This window comes from Vulpes vulpes, chromosome 9 (assembly GCF_048418805.1).
Source record: "Vulpes vulpes isolate BD-2025 chromosome 9, VulVul3, whole genome shotgun sequence".
Lineage (NCBI taxonomy): Eukaryota > Metazoa > Chordata > Mammalia > Carnivora > Canidae > Vulpes > Vulpes vulpes.
In genome coordinates, this window is record NC_132788.1 from 75,252,992 (window position 1) to 75,278,853 (window position 25,862).

General features: G+C 40.6%; 1 long non-coding RNA gene across 1 annotated transcript in view; it reads left to right on the forward strand.

The window, feature by feature from the left end:
- The first annotated feature begins 345 nt into the window (after positions 1–345).
- The window catches only part of LOC140593918 (uncharacterized), a 35,593-nt gene continuing 10,076 nt past the window's right edge, over positions 346–25,862 (forward strand). The window contains exon 1 of the long non-coding RNA XR_011994343.1: positions 346–560. This is a non-coding gene — a long non-coding RNA (uncharacterized lncRNA). The remainder of the gene's footprint in view (positions 561–25,862) is intronic.

The following is a 25,862-nucleotide window of genomic DNA, read 5'->3' on the forward strand; positions in this document are numbered from 1 at the left end:
CCCTGTCTTCACAAGTATCAAAGGAAATAATATCTTTTCCCTGTCAAAGACAGGAGAGCTAAGACCAAGAGAGCAAAAGGTATTTGCCCAAGGTCCCTCAGCTACCAGTGAAAATATTGAGCTTTAAGTCCAGGCCTTAAAATTCCCAAATCTTGGCTTCTCCATCACACAGGACAAAATGGGGAAAACAATCCCAGCCCAATAATAAAGGGCAAGACCGCTTGCAGAATCCTGGCAAGCGAAAGTCCTCGCAAAATGGTTAAAGGCCTGTTGCTGTGCTCAGTAAATCCTGCCCGCCCTTTCTGAGAACTGGAGGTCGGGGAGGCTGGGAGTTGGGTAACTCTTGTGCTAAGCCTTGGGCAGCTCCACATTTATCTCGCTCCGCTCTGCGTGCACACACACATGCACACACACACACACACACACACACACTCCAGCCGTCTGCCTCAGCTTTGCAATCCAGTGGCGTGAGCTGCAAGAGAAGCAGAATTTTCCAGTCTCTCTGCGTCTGTGACTTGGTGGGCCACCAGAAGCCTCGTGCTGGACCAGCCCCTGAACTGGTAGGATTCGTTTTCCTTGGATGTTTCTCTGTTTTTCTGTTAACTTTCCTTTTCAAGGGATATTTTTATGAGTCATCTGCTGGCTTTTCTTCTATGTCATCTGATTTCTATTTAGCTTCTGCTCCAACCTCAAGAGGCATTTTCTTTTACAGCCATATTAGTTTGGACTTAATTGGGCTGCTACAGGCCCTCACTGAACTTTTATGTTTCTGCTTGTTTTATGGGTGCTGGGTTTTTGAGATTCATTTGGCTTGGCCTGGTCCATATTTTCTTGCAGACTTTCTTACTTTTGACTTCTCTCCTCGCTATTGTTTTGCAATCAACTGACTTTAAACCTCCGTGGATACTTCACTTGGCTTGGTTTTTCCTTGCTGGGTTTTATTGTTCTCTGAGCATTTATTTCTCATTTATTTCTCAACATGCTTTGTTTGCTCTACTCCTGCTTTTGGACACTGCTGAGGAGTGATGGCATTTCAGACCCTGGTAAGAGGTCCTACAAGTTAAGTGACCATGTGTCCTCATTTGTCTTGGACAGCCCTGTTTTGGCCTGCTGTTATGGCACTCAGCACAAGCATCCTTCTGCAAATGTCCCGGCTCCAGTGGGGCGATGAATTATACGGCTGTCCTATCTAAAAGTGTGTTTGTCCCACTTTTGTCAGCTGACCAGGCTTGGGAATACTTGTGTCCTTTTGATCCTGAGGCAGAAGACACATCCAATCATTTGTTACTCTCTGTGGGCTAATCTACACTTTGGGAAAGTTCCCTTCCTTTCCTATCAGGGAAAAGTTGTTAATTTACCTTGTGTTTAAACTGAAACCTGTGATTGGACATCTATGCAGAACATGTCCTTAAAAAGGAATAGTCACTGACTGCAGGTAGGAAGTGGGAAAATGTAGAGAGAGCTAAAGCATCATACCTATTGATTTATTTAGATTAATGTTATGACATGAATGCTCCAATGTCCTAAGCTCTGTTTCAGTGTTTTCCATGAAAAGAGGAAATCCCAGGTGGCTCAGCTGGTTAAGCATCTGTTTCTTGATCTCAGCACAGGTCATGATCTCAGGGTTGTGAGATGGAGCCCCGTGTCGGGCTTATGCTCAGCATGAAGGCTGCTTGACAGTCTTCGCTTCTCCCTTTCTGCCTGCTTGTGTGTTCTCTCTCTCTCACTAAAATAAATAAATAAATCTTGAAAAGAAAGAAAGAAAATAGGAAATCCCAGGGTCTCTCCTTCTACCCATGTATTTGAAAGGGCTTTGGATGGTTGGCATGGATTGGCATCCCCACCTCATTCTGCATCGATGGTCCAATCTTGGACAAATCACTAAAGCTGTTCTAGCCTTCTTTCTGCCACTTGTGCAGATAACAGATATTTGATCTTTCAGAATGTCAGGAGGATTAAATGAGATAACGTATATATGAAACTAGATAAAGGAGGTGGTTGTACAACACTGCGAATGTACTAAATACCACTGAACTAAGACAGTTTTATGTTATGTCCATTCCAACCAAATACAAAAATAAATTTTAAAAAATGTGTGTGAAAAATTCTAGTGCACAGCAGGTGCTCATGGCCCTTTCTCTGTTGTTAGTAAAGGATCAAGGGACATCTCTGATAGTTTTCAGGGGGGCCCGACTGTCACAGGGCCAGGCGTTCCCAGGCTGAGCTATTGGCACTGCCACAGAAGTGAATGATGCCAACTGTTGTTGTGCAGTACGCTGGCCCTCAGTTCAACAGTTTGGATGGTTTGCATCAGGATTTGCTGGGTGAAAACACTAAAATGACATAATGCACAGGTTCCACTTCCAGAGAAAAATTCAGTAATTTTGGGGTGGGGTTCTGGATTTCCACTTTTTAACAACCTCCCTGGGTGAATCTTCTACATAAAAGTATCGCCAGCTTAGAATCTTTCATCACCCTGTAATCTCTTCCTTTGAGCCATATACTTCAGTGATCACAGTAACACCTGTTGGCTGGTTCTTTAACCAGGATGCCATCTAATGCTTTACATTTGCACAATTAGCTGAAGTGCTTTATACTCAGTCCTCACAGGCATTCTCTCTACTTGGCTGGGCACGGCTCACCCTTCTCACTTTCCCTATGTGGAAACTGAGGCAGAGCATTTCATCCCTGGGCATGCAGTTCTCTAGGAGTAGAGCCCGAGCTGGATTCCTGACTTCCTGACATTCATCTACTGAGAACTTCCTTCCTCTGGAAGTAAAATCATGCCCACTTATTTTTCCCCATTCACCTTTTCTTTTTGTTTCTGCTTCTTGGAGATTTTCTTTCTTATTCATTCCATTCATCCTTTATTTTTTTGTCCTTAAGTGTTGGCTTCTTCCTCAAATGTGACCATTATTCCTGTTCCTTGATTATACTTTTTTTCTCATTTTAACACAGCAGAGGAGCAACTGTACAACTTTATAGTGAAGGCATATCCAGTTATTAAAAGGAGCGAGAAGGGAAGAGGCTTCTTAATACACTGAGATGTGAGAAGAACAGGTCACAGAGGAGCACTTTGTATCTGTGTAAATGAAGATATATTCATGCTAAAGATATAAGCCAACTATTACCTGCGAAGTGCCCTGTGGGTAGGGTGAACAATCATATCAGTTTGCCAGTTCCTGGGAAACAAGACTTGTGGTTTTAAAAACTGGGAAAGTCTCAGATGCCTGGGTGGCTCAGTGGTTAAGCATCTGCTGTTGGCTCAGATCATGATCCTCAGGGTTCAGGGATTGAGTCCCGCATCGGGCTCTCCACAGGGAGCCTTCTTCTCCCTCTGCGTCTTTCTGTGTGTCTCTCATGAATAATAAAATAAAATCTTTTTTTAAATAAAATCTTTTTTAAAAAATTGGGAAAGTCTCAGGCAAGTAAGGACCTTGCCTCTGGGCAATGATGGGACTGGCAGTGGTTGGGTGAGGGGTGACAGATACAGAACTGTGGTCTCTTGTTCTTTTCCTTAAACAACCCCTGCAAACCCCCGGGGAATTCTGGTAGTTGTACACATTGCTTGAATCCAACTGCCTGTGTTACACCATAGCTTAGATGCTGGGTGATCTTACTCAAGGCAATTTCCAATTCAGGGGATCCGTTGCCCCATCTGCTAAAACTGGGTTAGTAATAATAACCACCTCCACAGAAATCAGAGGACTGAATAAATGAATATGTTTGGAAGGATTTTTGGTGTATAGCAGATGCTCAAAAGTGCTAGGCGTTATCACATATCCACACTGTTTGAATCGTTTCTATCTGATATTTATTAATTACATTATTATTATTTTTTAAAGGATTTTATTTATTCACGAGAGAGGCAGAGGGAGATGCAGGCTCCATGCAAGGAGCCCAATGTGGGACTCGATCCCAGGACCCCAGGATCACGTCCTGTGCTGAAGGTGGTGCCAAACCACTGAGGCACCTGGGCTGCCTAATTACATTATTTAAATTACAGTTGTGTGTGCAGGTTTTTTTTTTTTTTAATTTCAGGGAAATAGATTTTAAAAAAAGAAAAAGAAAAACCTCTGATATCCTGTCACCATTCTTTTGTCTATGCTGTAACTATATCTGTGTGTGTGTGATTCTCTATGTATCATCTTCTAAATATTTTCCACAGCTGTTCTTTTTTTACTCTGTTATTAAATAAATATGTTTGACTTCGTTCTATCTCAATGCTCAAAATATAAAGCAGAGCCTCTCTTTTGTCACATGCAGGAATGGGTCCAGTCCTCCACATTCTTCTTATTTGCTTATGTAAACACTGTTTCCTTCTTTACCAAAGGTATGGGATGCTTGGCCAAAGCAAGCAAATGTCACTTTATTTAATTGCCGGCTGAGGCACTTTCTTTGTCCTAAAAACTGTTTCTCACCCAGAGGTGCTTTGAGCAAGACCCACAATGGAAGACAACTAACTCATTCATGCCTCGGGGTCATGTTTATCTTTCCATTGTCAGGAAAAAGACCTGTTTGCTTGACCGGAGGTCCTTGGGTTAAACCTCAGCAAGAGATGCGTATTGGAAGATCACAAATATGTGAGAATTTGTATGTTGGGGTTTCCTCAAAGATTCCTGCCTCCAAATCTTTTAGTTTACAGTGGAAGGAGGGATATAAATTTAGGGAAGTTTAGTTATTTATTTAAGCTAACAAATATTTACTCTTCACAATGGGATTGCCAACAGAACTTCATTTCATGAGTTTGTCAGTCCTTTATATGTTGTGTTAAAGGCACAATCTATTACATACATATTTCTGCTTTTAAAAACAAGTTTTTCTTTTTTTTTTAGCCCACATTAACGCCACCTGTGCAATTTTCACCATTTTTTTTCTTATCTTTCCATTAACTTATTTGTAACTGCTGCTAAGCAGAGAGCAATAGAGCTGAAAGGCTGAGAATTCAGACTTTGTCCACCGACTGCCTGAAATCATACCTTGACCTGACAACATTAGGCAAGATCTATCACCTTTCTATTGTGTGGTAATGACAGTGATAGCTTATCTCACAGGGACTTTGTAAGTAATAAATGATGTAATAAACATAAATGGCTTAAAACTGGACTAGGCACATAGTGAACACAAAAGTGCAGGCTTCCCCTGAATATGTGTATATACGACAGAAAGAGGGGATTTAAACTCTCTGCAGCAGTGGTAGGCAACGGGGTAGACGTCAGTGTTTAGGGTGATCCACCTCCCTTGGACTCTTTTTTTCTGGTAAGGATCTCATTCTTTCTAAGGGACTGCCTCTGGTGGACCTACCCGCTCCAGCCCCCAGGGAATTCATTGGCCCATGCATAGCCAATCAAGTTCCTCCCCTGGATTGGACAAATGGAGGCTTTGATAATAATGATGACAGTGATGATTACAACAGTCAGTCCTAAAGAGCACTTGTCATGTGCCAGACCCAGTTCTAAGCACTTCACATATATTGACTCATTTAATCTTCATGACAACCCAAGGAGAGGAGTACTATGGTTATCCTCATTTTGCAGATGAGGAACTAAAGGTTGAAGAGATTCAGTAGCTTGCTCAAGTTCACACAGCTGATAAAGTGAGAGTGCTAGGAGCTCTTTATTCTTACCACTGCTCAATACTATTTGGCCAGTTTAAGAGACTCCCTTTTTCACCTGGGGTCCTTCAGCTGATGATGGATGCGTGAAACTCTGTGAGGCTATGTGCTGCCTTCTCCTTCTGCCACACAGTGGAAGGCCACCTGTGTAGCAGGCCAGCACTCAGAAGACAGCAAAGGTAAAAGAGGGAAAGAAGAAATGAGAGACCAAGGAGAAGGCAAAAGAGAGAATGAATCTTGATGACGATGTCTGAGTTCTTCAACCTTGGGCTTCCCAGGGTAAAGAATTTCTTCCCCTCTTCCCCACAACTCTCCTCCTTAAAAACAGTTTGATTTGATTCAGTCCCTTGCAAACCAAAAGACCCTGATTTATTCAGTTATAAAAATGGATTTCACTTTTCTTTTGTGGAAAAATACATTTAACATAACATTTACCATTGGTGACATGAAGTACACTCACAGTGCTGTGCAACCATCACACTATTTAGTTCCAAAACATTTTCATATGGAATGAAAGGAAACTCTGTATGCAATAAATTTCCATTCCTCCCTCTTCCCAGTCTCTGGCAATCACCAATGAGCTTTATCTGTAATGAATTTGCCTATTCTGGGTATTTCATATAAATGAAATCATATAAGATGTGGTGTTTGTAGTTGGTTTTTCCACTTAGCATAGTGTTTTCAAGACTCTATAGCTTGTATTACTACTTCATTCTTTTTTAGGCCTGAATAATATTCCACTGTATGGATATACCACATTTTATTTATCCATGCATCAGCCGATGCATGACTGGGTTGTTTCTGCCTTTTAGTCATCAGGTATAGCGCTGTGAACATTCATGTACAAGCTTTTGTCTGAACATCTCTTTTCAATTTTCTTGGGAATGTGCCAAGAGTGAATTGCTGGGTTATATGGTAATTCTATGTTTAACTTATTGAAGAATTGTCAAACTGTTTTCCACAGTGCCTAAACTATTTTACGTTCCTACCAGCAATGTGGGAAAATATTTATTATTATTTTATTTATTTATGTTATTATTTAAATGTATGGGAAAAGAATGAAATAGACAATTCCACAATTATTGGCCTCATGTAAAGGCTTTAAGGGGTCCTCACAGTGCACACACATATGCACGATGCTGTGTTTAATGTTCAAACGTCTTTCCACAAAGCTCTCACCCAACTTTGCAGGTAGCATAAAAGAAGAAGAATATTCACTTTCAGTCCTCAAAAGTCTCATGATATAATACATGTTGTAATTAAATTTACAACTTTTAGTTCAAAGATTGATATAGATAGAGCATTTCTTATGATACAACCTAATACATAAGCAGTTATAAAAGGTAATTTGTGATTTTAAGCCATCAGTGGAATGCTAGTTCCATAAAGTCTTATAGCCTAGTACATATACTTAATTGAGGACCCATTCAACCAGCCAACAAGTGTTTTTTTGGGGGAGAGATGTCCCAAATATGTGCTAAGTATGTTGCAAAGTGCTAACAAAACAGACCCTGATGCACTTAGCCCACTAGTACGGATCTGGAGTAGTAGCCCCAGCCAGCCTCCAAGAATATTCATTTAGTGTCTAATGGAAAGGAAATATGCCAAAATGTTCAGTGTCTTTCTCCAGTTATTGGATTATGTGTCATTCTTATCATTCTCTTCTTTTGAGTCTCATTTCTGAGTTTTCCTAAAATGAGCATGAATGGCTTTACCAGTTAGAATAATACACTCTTACAAGCCTTTTCTCTTAATCAAGCTAGAGAAAGCAAACATCCAATTAATTTGTGGCAGAGCTAAACAGACATTTTTAATATCATGATCTTTCACAAGTAAGGGTGAAGGTTTTAAGTTATCCTTGCTTGTTTTGATCAACCTAAATCTAACTGCTATGCAATTAATCTCCTTGAAAGTGTCTCCCACCGATGGCATTGATATGTTTAAATTTCAAACATTTGTTTTTACTATCTCCATATATTCATATTTTGACCTCTTCTAATTCTTATGAGATTATTGCTTTGAAGAATATGGTAACTCCAATTAAAACTGTTAGAATAAGTTAAACAGTATAGACCAAGATTTTGTTAAAATAAACACCATTAGTGAAAAATTTGCTTTGGGAAATGTGTGTTTTATGTATTTTCTCAGATTTCTATTCCTTGAGGGGGAAAAGCAATTAAGAAGTCAAAGAAGAACTTTTTGGGCACTTATTGTAGGATAAGTGTATTTGAATATATATGCTTTCTTCACATATCCACTCCTATCGAGGTACTCCTTTGTGCCAGGCACTGTACATTGGTTAATTCATGGCAACCCTCATAATAATGCAACAAGCCAGGATTTAATTCCCCTGTTACGTAGATAAGAAATTGACATCTCCTGCAACGTGTTAATTCCCTATTAAACAGCTCCTACAAGGAAGTGAGATTTAAAGTCAGATATCTTTGATTCCCAAGCCAATATTTATTCTTTCATTCTTTTTTTTAAACATTTATTTACTTATTTGAGAGAGAGAGAGAGCACATGAGTGGGAGGGGCAGAGGGAGAGGGAGAGAGAATTCCAAGCAGACTCAGAGCTCAACATAGGGCTTGATCCCACAGTCGTGAACCCACTACCTGAGCCGAAACCAAGAGTCAGTCACTCAACCAACTGCACTACACAGAAGCCCCCCAACCCAATGCTTTTATATACATTATACTTTCTTTCATGGAATCATGAACAAGAAAATATATTTTATTTTATTTTATTTTATTTTATTTTATTTTATTTTAAAGATTTTAATTTATTTATTCATGAGAGACACAGAGAGAGGCAGAGACATAGGCAGAGGGAGAAGCAGGATCCCTGTGAAGAGCCGGATGTGGGACTCGATCCCAGGACCCTGGGATCATGCCCTGAGCCCAAGGCAGACGCTCAGTCACTGAGCCACCCAGTCGTCCCAGAAAAATATATTTTAAAGTAGACCAGGATTTCTTGATTGGTGGTATTGACATTTGGGACCAAATAATTCTTTCTTTTGAGGGCTTCCCTGTGCATTTAGGATGTCTAGCAGCGTCTCTAGGCTCCACCTACTAGATACTAGTATCATCCCTCAGTTATGAGAACCAGAAATGTTTCCAGACATTGCCAAACTTCCCTGGAAGAGAGAGATCATCCCTGGTTAAGAACCATGTACTAGACCATACTTCCATTATTCGGAGGGAAAATGATTAGTTTTGTGTTTTCATAAAGACAGACTGACTCTAAAGGAATTTCCCAAACAAAGCCTGCTTGAAGGAGTCCATGATTATGTCTACGTGAAACAAGGTGAAGCAGATATTGGAGATTTGACAATAATTGGTCTGGTGCAGACAGCTCAGTGAGGTAATTTCGACTCCAGAGCGGCCCCCTGCCAACTTTGTGCTTCATTCACTGCCCTGCCTCTAGGATATTAGCACTAACGAATAAGAGCTATGTCATATTTACACAAGGAAGAAGACTTTTCATTATAACAGAAAGGATAGACTGCTCCTTTAAAAACATTAAATCAAGTGAGATAAGAACCCAGAAAAGCAGTCAGGCGGTTAACAACTCTTTAGAAATGCCAGCTCCATGATGGTCATTGTTCTAAACCCTGGGGTTACCATAGGCAGAAAAGAGACAATAGACTCCTTCACAGAGTTTCAAGTCTAGTAAGGAAGACAGACATTAGCAAAAAAAAATTACACAAGTGATTAATTAAGTAATTACACATATGCATGGAGCTGCAGAGGTTTCATCCTTATTGTGCATTTTGATGCCAGGTCAAAAAGCACATGATCACTGCTTTTGCTTGTTAACAAACTATTATCCCCGAACTCCTAATCCACCTCTCTATGGTCTGTCTTCTGGTTGTGCACAAACTACATTTCCCAGATGCCTTTGCCTTGGGGCTTCCTGTGGAGTTCTGTTAAGGGAAAGGAGGGAACTCAGAAGGTGAGAGGAGGAAAAGAGAGAAGAAAAGAGAGAAAAGAGAGAAGAAAGGAGGAGGTTCTGGAGAAGGGGTTTCTTTCTCTCTATTTGCCTCAAGTCCCTGTAAAAGTTGCCCCAGCAGTACCCTTCAGCCCAGAGCGGCAGCTGGTCCCCACCTCCTGTTCCTTCTGGTGTTCCCAGGACCAGCCTCCTCGTGCTCTCCAGAGCAGTCGACAGGAGCTGGGCTGTGCCCCTCCTCAGAGCTCCACAGAGCTCCTCCTATGCTGTCTTGTTCTTGAAACCCTCCAACATCGGTGCACCAATACCCTCTACTAAATCTCCTCTGTTGAAACACCTCGTGTGTTGTCTGTTTTCCTGACTGAACCCTGCCTGACACATGCTATGGAGTCCAGCTTCATTCACAGTGTGTAAGCACAAGCATGCTTCCCGTGGACCAAGGCAAGGACAAGGCCGTGTGAGGAGTCTTCCTCATTTAGGAGGGTGACTTCAGAAGACAGAATCTGTGCAAAATAGCAACATGTCTGAGGACAGAGAAGTGAACAAGACCAAGTCCCTGCCCCCATGGAGCTCGTGATCTAGTGGGGGGAGCTAGATAGTAAATGAATAAACACAAGTCACACAGTTTGGCAGGGCATATTAGTTTCCTAGGGTTGCTGTGACAAAGTACCATAAGCTGGGTGGCTTACAACAACAGAAATGAACTCTCTTACAATTCGGGAGGTCAGAAGTCCACAATCAAGGGACTTCTTGGTGTGACCATACCCCTATGAAGGCTCTGCGGGAGGATCCTTCCTTGCCTCTTCTCGTTTCTGGTGGTGCCAGTTGTTCCTCTGCCTGTGGTCACTTAACTCCAATCCCTACTCCCATCTTCATATCACCTTATCCTCTCCACGTGTCTCCTCTTGTAAGAATACTCATCATTGGAGTTAGAACCCACTTGAATAATCTAGGATGGTTGCATCTCAAGATCCTTACCTTAATTATGTTTATAAAAATGTTTTCTCTGGGGCACCTGGGTGGCTCAGTTGGTTAAGCCACCAACTCTTGGTATCGGCTCAGGTCTTCTTCTCGAGGTCCTGAGACTGAGCCATGCATGGGGCTCTGCGCTCAGCAGAGAGTCTGTTGGAGATTTGTCTCCCTTTCTGCCTCCTTCTGCCTCTCCCCCAACTTGTGCTCTCTGTCTCTTTCAAATAAATACATAAATTTTTTTAAAATTTATTTATTTATTTATTTGAGGGAGAGAGAGAGAGAGAGAGAGCACGTGCCAGGGGAAAGACAGAGTTTGAGGGAAAAAACAGGCTCCCTACTGAGCAGGGAGCCCTATGCATGGCTCGATCCCAGGACTCTGGGATCATGACATGAGCTGAAGGCAGATGCTTACCAACCAAGCCACTCAGGCACCCCAATAGATAAAACTTAAAAAAACTGTTTTCTCCTAAATAAGTCGCTTTCACAAGTTCCTGGGGTTAGGATGTGAACATCTTTTGTGGGGACATCTTTGAATCCACCATACAGGGTAAGGAAGCAGAGAGTGATGGGGGTCATTGCAAGGTGGGCAGTTCTAGGTAAGGCACTCAGGACTCAGGACAAGGAGCAGCCATGGAGATCTGAGGGAAGAGCTTTCCAGACAGAGGGAAGAGCAGGTGTGAAGTGCCAGAACTACCCCTGCTCCTTTCCCACTACACCCTAAACGTGAAATTTATTTCTGGGCCTCATGCCCTTTTGATGTTCTCTCTGCTTTGAGCTCTTTCCCTGAGATTTCACGTGGTCCTTACTCATCATCTTTAAATATTTCCTCCTCCAGGAGATGACCTCTGGCCACTCTAAAATACTCCTGTCCCCAGGTAGTAGAAACCCACCACACTCTGCTTCCCATCTCCCGGCCTACGTCGCTGCTCAGCCTCGGCTGCAGAGGACCTGTCTGTGAGCTCGGATTTACCTCCTTCTTGTAGCATCCGGCCGCGAGCTCCAGTCTCTCCTTCCTCCTTCTGCTTCAGGGCCACCTCTGACTGTCTGGGATGCCCCTCAGCCAGTGTCTAAGCACAGACCCAAAGTGTGAGGAGTCAACACTCCTGGAGTCTGGAGCCAGCTGATACACATTCCACAGCCCTCAAGTGGACATCTGGCAGGTATTTTATATACCTGTGCCTCTTCCCACAGGAACGTCCACGCTGAGAAAGCAGGAACTTTTTCTGACTTCACATACCCAGTCATTCTCCACTGAATGACTCTTGTGTACGTTGGTTATTTCCATGACTCTTCATAACTCGGGCGTTCAAATTCCCATTTTATGAGAAGTCATCTCAATTCGATTTAACCTTTGCTATTCTTCAATATCTGAAAAGTGCTATCTACTATACTTTATTCTGAAAAAAGAAATTAGAATTTCAAAGCAAGTTGTCAGTAATTACACCTGGTCCTAATCTTTATCAAAAGAGTACAGAGAAAAGTAGAAAACGGATGCTATTGCTATTAAATTAATTTCCTTTAAATATAAAATACAAAGATTGATTTTTTTAAATCCCCATTTTATAGATGAAGAGTTAGAGTCCTAGACAGTTTGTTAAATCCTCAACATCGTACCTCAAGATCCTCTCCAAGAAGTGAAAAAATTTTTTAAAAGATTTTATTTAGTTATTCATGATAGAGAGAGAGAGAGAGAGAGAGAGAGAGAGAGAGAAGCAGAGGGAGAAGTAGTTTCCACGCAGGGAACCCGACACGGGACTCGATCCCGGGACCCCAGGATCACGCCATGGGCTGAAGGGAGGTGCTTAAACCACTGAACCACCCAGGCCGCCCCAAGAAGTGAAATTTAAAATCAATCCTTTCCAATTCCCAAATTGATGCCCTATTCACACTATTACACATGCTTTTCCTGAATAATGAAACAAGACTTCGGACAATACTGACCATCCAGTAAAACCACTGATTAATTCACTGGGGGCTGAATTCTTTTTATTAAAGTCTGTTTTTCCTAGATTAAATAGTGGGTGGAAGCTACTGTTTATTAAGCATCTACCTCAGCATTGTTCAATTTCCTCATAGTCACATAAGGGAAGATGTACTCTCTAAACCCTTAGAGTAATCTGGAAGCCCTTGATTTGACATAGAAGCATTTTTTCCCCTGCTGATAACCTAGGATTGCTGGTTAATAAAAATTGACCTCATCAAAGATCACAGCTCGGTTGCCTTGGGACAAATCAGTCCTAGTTCTGATAATGGCAATAGCATCATTGAGCCACTTACAGGAGGTACAGTGCGGCCAGATAAGGAGAATGCTGGCAGTCATTTTGTGATTCAAAACAAGCTCACTAATCCAAATTACATTTGTTCTTATTTTTGGTAATGGTTTTGATCTCTATTCTGATCTCTTCATCCAAAGTAACATTCACATGCACCAAGGCACTGCGCCCGGGATTTTTACCTATCTTAACCTATCCCCACAACAGTCTCGTGAATATGTACCATTAAAATCCTCATGTGACAGCACGGAAAGGTTGAAATAAGAGGATATTGTTTAAGAAGTGCCTAGATGGCTCAATCAGTTAAGTGTCTGACTTCTGATTTTGGTTCAGGTCATGATATCTGGGTTGTGGGATCGAGCCCCATATCGGGATCGGCTTGAGATTCTCTTCTCCCTCTCTCTCTCTGCCCTTCCCCATGCTCTCTCTTTCTCTCAAATAAATAAAGAACCACAGGAAGTCTTAACTGTCTATGGGTGGGGAGAAGTTATAGGCTTCTCTGAAAATCTGATGAAAGCTTAGGGATGCCTTGAAAACAAAGTGCATATAGTCACAACACACACACACACACACACACACACACGCATGCACGAGCAACATATATACTTTCAAGGGGTGTTTGTAAACCCCCTTAAGTCAAAACATGAAGTTATATATGAATTTGGGTTAAGAAATCCTGAGTAGGATACTAAGACTCAGAGAGCCACCAGCAGCAGTAACTTGCATGAGGTACCCTAATGATTAAGGGGCTGAAGTATGTTGGGACTCACAACTATCTAACCCCAGAGCCTGCTTCAAAGCCAACACCATGCAAGTTTCTTGAGAAATGTCATTCCAATTCAAACTCAAGCACATTTAGACTGAACTAGAAAGTCTGCCAGTGTCAAGACTGCAGAATGGTAACTTTAAGAAAGATCATCACAACGGTTAATAAACCCCATTAACCTTGTGGAAAGTGCACTTGCCTGCCCACCCAGGAAAGATCTGGCAATGGGAGCCCATTTGGCTGGGGCACATCCACAGAAGGACAGTCCACTTGGCCATCGGGCATGTCCTGGCTTTGCCTGGTCAGACTGTGGACGGTGGCCAGGAACAGCCAGCTCCTGTTGCCCGGATTCACTCAATTCCTCACAGCCTGAGCATCAGCTTAGTGCTGAGCTGCTGAGCAAGACACAGAATAGGACCCACTCAAGGCTATTGTTACCAATGGGCTCCAGAGTAGGCTGAGCAAAGATGAGTCTGTTACTTTAGACTTGTCAGTTTTTATTACCTCCACATGAAATGAAGAGGGTATGCTGTGATGGGCACTTGATCAAGAAAATTAAACCAATTTAGCTCTAATCTAGTAAACTGCAGAGAGGCGAGGGCTCTGAGCTCTTTAATTTGATGACTTGGCCCCATGAAAAAGCTTAAATGGTAATGATGATCATTTTTTTAATGAGAAATGTTTTCAAAATCTGAGATGGGCATTTCTTCACCATTGTGAAGAAACCATTCACTCAGTCGTTTTGATAGCTTGAAATTTTATTTATGCCACATTAAAATTCAAATGTAACGCTAATTGGGATCTCAGGTTTTGCACAAATTTGAATAACAGAGGAGTCAGGAACGCTGAATTTATATTTTTGCAGAGGATGAAGTCCAGGGTTGCATTTTGGAAATCTACCACCAGATGGCAGTGTCTGACAAAGAGTTTTGATCGTCCCTTCCACACCCCCACCCCATCTCGCTAAAGTTTTTTTCAAAAGCTATGACCAAGAGTTGCAAAAATATAGGCAATACTCAAGCCTTACAGGTGCACACTGCAACTGAAACTAATTGTTCCCATCCTTTGGAAAAGTAAAATAAAATAATTATTTTGAATCCTTTCTGTAAATATCCTAGTTCAGTAAATCAAAACCGTAATTAGAAGATTAATTTATGGTAATACAAATACATTTGACTCAATGAGAATTATTTTTTAAATACTGATTTAATAGGGATGTTCCATAATTTATTTTTTACCTTATGAGTTTCCAATAACAATGTCATTAGGTTTTGCTGGTTTTTCAATTCAATTTGCCATTAACGTTTGCCAGGCACTAAACTACAATCAATCTGCCAGACATCTCCCCTTCCTGTAGGCACCAAGAAATAATAAACAGAAAGATAATAATCAAAAGTTAGGAGGAAGGAATTTAGAATTTCGAGCCTGCCAGTTCTGGTTAGAACCCCAATTTTATTTTATTTTTTTGTTAAGATTTTTTTTTTTTTCTTGTTCATTTGAAAGAGAGAAACAAGGAGAGAGAATGAGAGCACCAGCAGGGAGGAAGGGCAGAGGGCAAGGGAAAAACAGACTCCCTGCTGAACAGGGAACCCGATGTGGGGCTTGATCCCAGGACCTGAGCTGAAGGCAGACGCTTAACCGACTGAGCCACCCACACGCCCCAGAACCCCAATTTTAATTAACCTGAAAATGACATTTTATCATTACTCCTTTTTGGTTTTCATACTATATTGTATGTGTGCCTGTCTTAACCTGTATGTCAGGAACTATGCTCTGAGTTTATATAACACACATAGACACACACGCACACACACATGCACACAATCTTATTCAATAAATAAGTCAGGTACTGTGCTAGGAATTGAGGATGCAGTGGTAAATAAACCAGACAAATTCTTTCCTCCATGAAGCCTGCATTCTGGTGAGCAGAGGCAAATAATAAACTTGTATACAGATAATAAAGGAGTTTCTGAAGCGATCATTGGTACAAAGCAAGTTAAGCCAGGTAAGGAAATGCACAGGGGTAAATGGAAGGGGTCTGGCAGCGTTTCTTAGAGCTGTTGACTTTTGAGTTGAGTCCTGAATGATGAGAAGGAGAAACTAGTGATATGATTTGGGGGAAGAGCATTCCATGCGGCAGGCCAGCAAATGCAAGGGCTTGGAGGCTTGAAAGACGTGGGTGTGAAAAAGCAATTGCAATCAGGCCCAGGGGATCCAGGAAACATTAGGGAAGGTCCCAGGCTAGATCAAGTAGTCCTGGAGACCAAGGCCAAGGAATTTGAATATAATTCTAAGTACATGAGGAGCCATTGAAGGTTTGAAGCAGGGGAGTTGATAGGGTTTGAGCTACTCTTTTACAAGACTTCTCCATGAAGTCTTATTATCCCCACCTCATAGGTAAAGAAATTGAGGTTTAGGATGATTAAACAACTTGCTAAAGATCACCCAGCTAGGAAGGAATGACCTAATGTGACCAAGAGCCTCATTCACGTATGCACCGAGCATTGATGGAAAGTCTACTCTGAGGTCTGCACCAAGGGCTGTTGCACCAAGGGATGCTGTCCTTGCCTTTAGTTTTAAAAATCGAATTGAAGAATGAGGGAGATTCAGGAAGAAGGCCCCATTTGAATAAAAACTGTATATATCAGTGGATACAAATGACAAAGAAAGAACTGGATTAGAGCCAGGATAGAGCCATCAGTTAATCAGGTTTGGGCTCCGCCAAAGAAAACAAAGGCCCAGTCAAGATTTTAGAAATGTACTATCTACACCCTGAGGTAATCCCCAGTGATAGAGCCTGGTGTGGTCCCCTCTCCCTGAGCAAGGCAGCACCAGTGGCTTTCTTCTAACCAATAGGATATGGTAAGGGTGATAAGACTTCACTTCCGTGATCACATTTCATTGTATAAAAGTCTCTGGCCTTGAAGAAACGGCTGCCATGATTCCTACAGCTGCAAAGAAATGAATTCTGCTAACAATCTGAATCATCTTCAAAGTGAATTCTTCCTCACTTGAGCCTCAATGAGACCTCGGCCTCAGTCAAGCACTGAATTGCTCAAGTAGAGAATCCAGTTAAGCTGTGCCCTGAGTTTTGACACATGGAAAGGTTGAAATAAGAGGATATTGTTTAAGAAGTGCCTAGATGGCTCAATCAGTTAAGTGTCTGACTTCTGATTTTGGTTCAGGTCATGATATCTGGGTTGTGGGATCGAGCCCCATATCAGGATCGGCTTGAGATTCTCTTCTCCCTCTCTCTCTGCCCTTCCCCATGCTCTCTCTTTCTCTCAAATAAATAAATAAGATCTAAAACAAAAAGCATGTTGTTTTAATTCACTTGAATTGTGGTAATCTAGTACAGAGGATAGAAAACTAATACATGAACCAATGTTGAGGAAATGCCCCAGGATTCTTGCAGTTTCAACCCAGCTTTGTTTGCATTTCTTACTACTTGACTATGACCCCACAATCCTCAGGGAGAAAGGCCCAGGTGTCACCTAACAAAGAGAAAATTCACATGTATTCTAGGAAGGAGAGTGGCACCATTGGAAAAGATTTTCCAAAAACAAATATGGAAACAAATGAATCAAAAGCTTTTCTGCTTAAGCCTGAACTCATCAGGACTTCAAATAACATGAGCCCTCGTTTTTTTTTTTTTTTTCCAAGCATTATGCAATGGAAATTGTTCAAAGTATAGAATAACAAAGCATGCTGGGTAGAGCCCAAGTCTCCAAAGTCCTGAGTAAAGATTTCCAGTGCATATTAACATATTAAAAGCCTGCACAAAATATACCTCATTACATTTGTTTAATCAAGAATTTCAAACGTAAAACCTCCCCTACGTCCTCTTTACCATGGGTATGGCCTACTTGCCTACACATAGAAATGTCGGTAACAAGAGCAAGGGAAGAGGGTTTCATAATATTTAGTTAGAAACAAACATCCCTATAAACTGAATGATATGTATAATATGAAATGTGCTGGAATTACTTTCCCCCCAAAATCATATAGTTGAGTAACGATCTACTTAGGATTATGAAAATAATTTGATGTTAAGTACGTTCGGCTCCACAGAGAACTAATTTTTTATGTATCAGACACACAAAGCTTACTATGTGCCCACTCCATTCAAAATACTTTATAAACATTAAAATAGTAGGTGGCTACTATTATTTTCTCCATCCTCTCTATCAAAGACCAGCAACAACACACTAACTCAGGTCCATATGTAGCCAGAAAGGGGCAAAGCTGGGGTTGGAAGCTGTGTAGTACAGCTTTATACCTATAAAATCGAGCCCTGAAACTCCTTTCTCAGGCTGCCTTTGCTGTGCTGTTGGCTCTTATGGAGCCATTAAGATGATGCTGTTTCTGTAGAAAGGGCCAAGAACTGTGAAAGAATAAAGTGAAAAAAAAAATTAGGATGAAATTCTTTGTGATTTGGCTTTTATTTAAAAATAAAAATATATGTAATATATGTGTGTGTAAATGCATATATATGTATATTTATCTCCGAAGCATTAACTCTTTTGCTGTCTTTTATGTACTTACGTTTTCTAAATTGTCTTCAATAACATACTGATTTTTGAAACATCCTAATTTTTGCTTTAGAGAAAAAATTAAAAATGGTGCATATACAGTGAACACTGCACCAAATACCTAGTCTGGTCATCAGTCAGAACTAACTAACGTCATCTCTTTGTCATAGTTGCTTCAGATTCTTTGATGAGTAATATAACCATGACATTTCCATTATACAAATATTGCATGTTCATTATAGACAAAAAAAAAAAAAAAAAAGAAATCAGGAAAAAAAATTAAAACAAAAAATCTACTTTTAATCATTCTTCTCATGAGTAACCTGTGTATTTATCTGGGCATGTACCTTTCCCAACTTCTCTATGTGTATATTCACACATTTAAAAGAAAAGCAAAAAATGCAGTACTGCTTTGTAACCTGTATTTTTTAAAGATTCTATGTTTTCATTTTGAGAGAGAGACAGAGACAGCACAAGCAGGGGTAAGGGGCAGAGAGAGGGAGAGAGAGAGGGACAAGCAGATTCTCTGGGAGGGGCAGGGAGCTCCACTCAAGGCTCGATGCCAGGACTCTGGAATCATGACCTGAGCTGAAGTCAGACATTCAACCAACTGAACCACCCAGGCACCCCTGTAATCAATTTTTCAAAACTTAATATATTTTGAATGTCTTTCTTCCATGATACTAAGGAAAAATGAAATTTTTTGAAACAAAAGATAAGATGCTTTGAACTCCTAGACTTGCAATTGTCCAGATTGAGAGCCACTAACCTCGCATGGCTAAGGAGTGCTTGACAGGTGGCTAGTCTGAATTGAAATATATTACTGTGTCACATACACTCTGGATTTTAAAAACTTGCTACAAAAAAGAATGTAAAATAGCTCTTGAATATTTTTTATGTGGATTACATAAATGATAATAGTTTTGATAAATTGGGTCAAATACTATTAAAATGAGTCTCACTCTTTTTCTGGGTTAAATAACACATAATCATATATTATTCACACATTACTAATGTTACTTTTACCATGTTTCCCTTTACTTTGCTTAGCATGGCTACTAGAACACTCGCAATGACATATACAGCTCACATTCTGTTTCTTTTGGACAGCCAGCTCATTGCTTTGTGCCCTGATGTACTCTCTCATGACCATTCACGGCACATTCAGTTCTGGGTCTTCCCGTCGGTTCTTGCTCAGCAGTCAAAAATAATGTGGAAAGAATCATCCCATTTCCCGATCTGAAATCTGCTTGTGTTGTCTTGGCAAATCTTGACCTTGAGTGCAGTATGTAGCATATGTGTGAGAACACTCTGGATCTGGAATCGTCCAAAAGGTCTAGCAAACTGATTGAAAGCTTTGTGGTATCCTGGGTTCCCAACATAGGCCCTATCACACCAGAATCAATCCTTCCAGCTCAGTATCTCTGCCAGACTGGGCAACACTTGAGTGAGATGCGGAATGTTAGCTTATAATTGGGTAGCATCTGGGGCCTTTCTGTGTCTTTCTGGCTGATGCCCCCGCCCAGTAGTACAAGTGAAGGAAGGCTGTGTCACAGTGTGGGGAAGTCCAGAGCTTGTTACCCTGCCCTAGGGCATTATCACGATTTATATTTTCCTGCAATTCACACCGTTTCCTCTCCACACCCAACAAACTTCCTACAGTACCAACGGGCGGGTGACAGCCAACCTCATCTCTTTCCTGCAATGTGTCCTCGCTTCCCAGGAGCCAGAGGCAAATAGCCCTGATGTTTGCTGTGAAACCAGCTCTGGGGAGCAGACACAAAGCTCCCGGGAGTGCTACATCTTGATTAGCATCCCATACAGCTGCCAAGTCAGTCACTGTCTCCCTCAGACAGAACACAAATAAGCACTTCGCGCCCCAAGAGCCCTCACAAAGGCGCACCAGTGGTTTCCAGGCAGGGACTGACAGCAGAATTTCTCCCACTTCCCAGAGAATTGGGAAAGAAAAAAAAAAAACACCCCCCCTCACACACGATGAGTTTTCCATAAATCAAAATGCAATCCATTGAAAGCGTAGTGCTTTATCCCTTTATTTTAAATACTAAGATGTCCAAATAAATAAATAAAGAAATAAAGAAATACTAAGATATCCTTACTTTTATGAAATGATGGTAATGATAAATAGCATGGACATGTGTTTAATATGTTCACTTGACAGCCTTGCATCAACCCTCAAACATGGAAAGTGGCATAATTGGTCCAAGCAAACCAACATCTGGGAATCACAGATCCAGGCTGATGCTGATGGGCAGAAAGGCTCTATGGGTTTTCTATAATAAGAACAAGCCCTTGTTTGTTTAAGATTTCCTTAACAATATTATCAAATCTTTGCAAATAGAAATTGCTCTTCTCTTCTTCCAGTCTTTCCCACAGGATGTCTAAAGGCATGCCAGATACACAAAGGTTCTCAGTAAATACATATGGGTTAGTGTAATGGAGAAGAATAATTGGTAATGCTTTACAATTCTACTTCATGTGTTGACTTTCCTCCAATTTCCTTTAAAATTTTAACACCCATCCCAGAAAAGGGAGCTTTAGCGCATAGAAGTATAACAATGCCTTTCACATGTAACTTGATTATCAGTCAGATATCAGTTTTATATGTAACTTTTGAATTCTCATACTAAAACTTGTGTGAGAGTAGTAACCAAATATAGATATAAAATAGAGATGTAATGACTCCTTGAGGAATTTTCAGTCTGTGTTTTTAACTCCTTACTGACTCTGATGAGAAATTGATCAAATATTGATTGAGTGCCTAAAAAGAAAACATATTTATTTGGGCTCTGGGATGGAGCTAGATGAGAGGTCATCCTCATGAAGCTTTTTGCCTCTACAGAGAGGGTGAATATTAACCAGGTGAAATATAAGTTTTAAAGTGGAAGGATGGAGCAAATTTGAATTTTAAAAACCTCTACACAAAGTTATCTATTTAAAAAAAAAAGAGGAGGGGTGTTCAAGTGAGTATCTAATTAGTTCCCAGGAGAGAACATACAGAGGGGAAAAAAAAAAAAAAAAGATATTTTGAGAGAAAAGTGAGGTCTGTAAAAAGAAAGAGGCAGTAAAGATTAGCCAAGGTCTACATTCACATTTTGTCGCTCTCTGGATGAAAATTTGCTGGATGGACATGAAGCTATTTTGAGATTTCAGCTTCGAAATCCTGAGTGAATGAAAAAGTCTGCCCAGATGTGAGTGGATACATCTGTACAAACATTAGGGAGAAGAGACTGGGGCAAACCAGTTGCTGATGACTGCCCCTTGCAGTAAGCAGCAATGGTGGTCATTTCTTTGCATCCCAGGAAAAAAGACAAATGACCTGAAGTCAGCTTGAGCCACCAGCTTACTCCCAAGAAAGGGTCATTGAGAAGACTTTCATTTGGCAAGATGGGTTTCAAAAAATTGTCAGTATATGTAATATGTAGAGTATTTTGTTTTGTTTTTGAAGTCAATTCAATATTCCTGCATCCACACTCCATAACAATGACATCTGGGAAATAATGGAATGACATTGGCATAAGGTGACGTCTTGGACCTACTTAGCAACATTCATAAGAGGCTTTGATGTTTCCTGGTTTCTGTCAGACAGCTGCTAGAGTTTATTTAATTAATTTGCTTCATCTCATCAGATTGATAATCTAATGAAAAGAGGAGGAAGAAATACTGGATTCTGTTGTCTCGATCAGTTGGATCCTCTGCAAGGAGGAATCTGAACTCAGGTCGGGGGGGACTTGGTTTAATCTATTTTTTAACTGGGGATAGAGTTGATACCATATTACCAACATCCTGTTATTTTTTGTTTTCCTGAAATAAACCACTTAGTAAATAAACCAGAAGAAGTGAGTATGCAAATGCTGAAGGCTGGGTGGGGCAGAGTGGGAGGGGTTGGCAAGAAGGACCTCTGAGTCCAGGTGGTAGGTGAGCTGCATTCAACTCCATGGCTCTGCTGCACACAGGCTGTGTGGTACTGGACACAGAATCTTTCTGGGGTTCAGTTTGCTTATTTAAAAAAATTTTTTTTAAATTATTTTATTTATTTATTCACAGAGACACAGATTTATTTAGAGACACACACAGAGAGAGGCAGAGACATAGACAGAGGGAGAAGCAGGCTCCCTACAAGGAGCCTGATTGGGACTTGATACTGGACCATGGGATCATGGCCTGAGCTCAACTGCTGAGCCATCCAGGTGTCCCAGTTTGCTCATTTACAACATGGATATAAAAATTACATTTCCTTCCTAGGGTTATTATGAGGTGTAAGTAATATATATATATATATATATATATATATATATATATATATACACACATATATATATATAGTGGGAAGGTGAGGCAGAGGGAGAGAGAGAGAGAGAGAGACAGAGAGAGAGAATCTTAAGTAAGCTCTCCACACCCCGGGGCTTAATCTCACAACCCTGAGATCATGGCTTGAGTTGAAATCAGAAGTCAGAAGCTCAGCCCACTGAGCCACCCAGGTGCCCCATGAGGAGCAAATAATATTAAGATGTGTATGATGTGCCTAAGAGTGCCTACTAATGGTAAGCATTCCACAAATTATTTTTTATATTTTTAAAAGATTTTATTCATTCATGAGAGACACACAGAAAGAGGCAGAGACATAGGCAGAGGGAGAAGCAGACTCCCTTTTGGGAACCTGATGTGGGACTCAAGCCCAGGACCCTGGGATCACGACCTGAGCCAAAGGCAGACACTCAACCACTAAGACTCCCAGGTGCCCCCCTAAATTATTTTTAATACCATCATCATCATCATCATCATCATCATCATCATCATCATGCAGTTCAGTGGCTTTTATCCTGGGTTACTAGGGACTCTAGTGATCATGAGAAAACATCTCGTAGACAACAGAGTGCATGATTACCCTCCCATCCTGCACACCTCTCTAGTGGGGACAGGTCATTGCTTTCTTTCAATCTTCCGTTTCAAACCACACAGCTCTATTTACATCTGTTCCAGATATCGGACATCTGGGGAACAGTTTATTCAAAAACAAATATTTTCTATTACATTTCATAAAGTTTGGGAAACCACGGATCCACCATTATGCCTTCATTTTAAAAGTGAAGACACTGAGTGCATGTTTGAGAGTCTTGGGTCTCTTGGATAAAACTGGAATTCCCCACAAACCAGTGTCTTATTCCCAAAAATTCTTCACTCCCTGACTGGCCTCTTGCACTGGTCACATTATGCAGAGAGTAAGGTGCTGAAGATTAATATTAAGGTGACTAGAGACAGATTAAGGTCTAGAGAAGTTGGGTCTATTATAAGTTTAATGCAAATCCCACATACCATATCACATTACCCCATAAATAGTGCAATATATATATTTAAATAATAAGAATTTAAAAAATGTATACCTGAATTTTTATTTTCAAATTTTTATTTAAATTGTCATTAGTTAACATACAGTGCAATATTGGTTTCAGGAGAATTCAGTGGTTCATCACTTACGTACAACACCCAGGGCTCATCAAAACAAATGCTCTCCTTAATACTCATCACCCGTCTAGCCCATCTCCCATCCACCTCCCTCCATCAACCCTCAGTTTGTTCTCTATTCTTAACAGTCTCTTATGGTTTGTTTCCCTCCTTCCTTTTCCCCCTCTCTCATGTGTTTGTTCATCTGTTTTGTTTAATTCCATATATGAGTGAAATTATATGGTATTTGTCTTTCTTTGACCTTTATCACTTAGCATAATATACTCTAGCTCCATCCACATCATTGCAAATGGCAATATTTCATTCTTTTTGATGGCTGAGTAATATTCCATTGTGTATATATACCACATCTTCATTATCAGTCAATGGACATTTGGGTTCTCTCTACAGTTGGACTATTTTTGATAATGCGGCTATAAATATCAGGGTGCACGTACTCTTTCGAATCTGTATTTTTATATTCCTTTGGATAAATACCTAGTAGTGCACTGCTGGATCATAGGAAGTTCCATTTATAACTTTTTGAGGAACCTCCATATAGTTTTCCAGAGTGACTGCAGCAGTTTGCATTTCCACTAACAGTACAAGAGGGTTCTCCTTCCTCCACAGCCTCACCAAGACTTGTTTCCTGTGTTGTTAATTTTAGCCATTCTGACATTCTGACAGGTGTGAGGTGGTACCTCATCATGGTTTTGTTTGTATTTCCCTGATGATGATGATGAGCTTCTGCATCTTTTCATGTGTCTGTTAGCCACCTGGATGTCTTCTTTGGAAAAGTGTTTATTCGTGTCTTCTGACCATTTCTTAACTGGATTATTTGTTTTTTAGGGTGTAAGAATTTCTTTTTTTTTTTAAACATTTTTTTATTATTTATTTATGATAGTCACACAGAGAGAGAGAGGCAGAGACAGAGGCAGAGGGAGAAGCAGGCTCCATGCACCGGGAGCCCGACGTGGGACTCGATCCTGGGTCTCCAGGATCGTGCCCTGGGCCAAAGGCAGGCGCCAAACCGCTGCGCCACCCAGGGATCCCGGGTGTAAGAATTTCTAAATACACAATGTCAACCTCATTATCTCCAAAACAAAATTAATAATAATTCATTAATATCACAAAATATCTAGCCAGTGTTGCACTTTCCAATGGTCTTATAACAGTAATTAAAAAAAAAATTAGAATCAGGATCCAAATGCAACCTATCTGTTAAGATTGATTAATATATTTAAGTTGTAAAATATTAATATTAGCATGTCTAAGTTTTAAAACTTAACATCTTTTTCCCCCTCACAATTTGTTTACTAAAGAATTACTTCTCTTTTGACTTTGAGGGTAGTGAAAATAATTTTTATTTTTTTTTATGATTAGAGAACATTTTCACATATTTTAATAATTATTGTGGCAGCTTGCAAATTCCATGCTGTGCCTCAGGCTTAAAAATAGCAGCAATCCAATTCACTTTTTATTGAATGTTGATTATGTATCAGGTACTTATCTGGACTCACATAAAGCAGTGTCAGATAAAAGCTGTTATCACCCTCATTTCACAGATGAGCAAACTAAGCAGTAGAATGGTGACATCACTTGGACTACAGGTGACGGAGTTACCTGGACACGCTGACTTTAGGGCTTGGGTCCCTAACATAAGCCAGACCACCTTTTATATATGACCTGCAATAATATCCCTAGAGGCTGAAGTCAAAGCTCTGGGGACATTTACAGACTTTTGGTTTTCTGTTTTGTTCCTTAGTTGTTGTTGTTGATAAATTTTACTTACCCCTCACTGAGGGATCCAGTTCTCCCTCAATCTCCTGTGGGCAGAATTTATAATCCAGGCCTCAGCTAAGGATCACCAAACACAGTGATCGAGGATAGGCATGGCCCCCAACATGTTCCTGACAATGAATCCTTAGAGTTTTTAGGAATATTGGAAAAATCTTTCTTTTCCCTGCATTTGGAGTTGTTGTTGTCATCTTGCCTATCTCATGCAGCCTGAGGAAAAAAGTCACACCAGGACAGTGAAGCCAACCTGAGAAATGAAGAAGAATTAGATCCTTTGTTTAAGCCCTGAACAAGCCATGCCTGCAGACATACTAGTCTTTGTCTTTTGAAATACAGGATTCAATAACTTCCCTTTTGGCTTAAAACAGTTTCGTTGATTTTTGTTGTTGTTCACTAAAAAATAAAATATATTCTAATTGACAGAGAAAACTGCACAATTAAGAAAAATCCTCATTCACTCCTTTCATGTGGCAAACAGTCTTTGGATTGCTGGCTG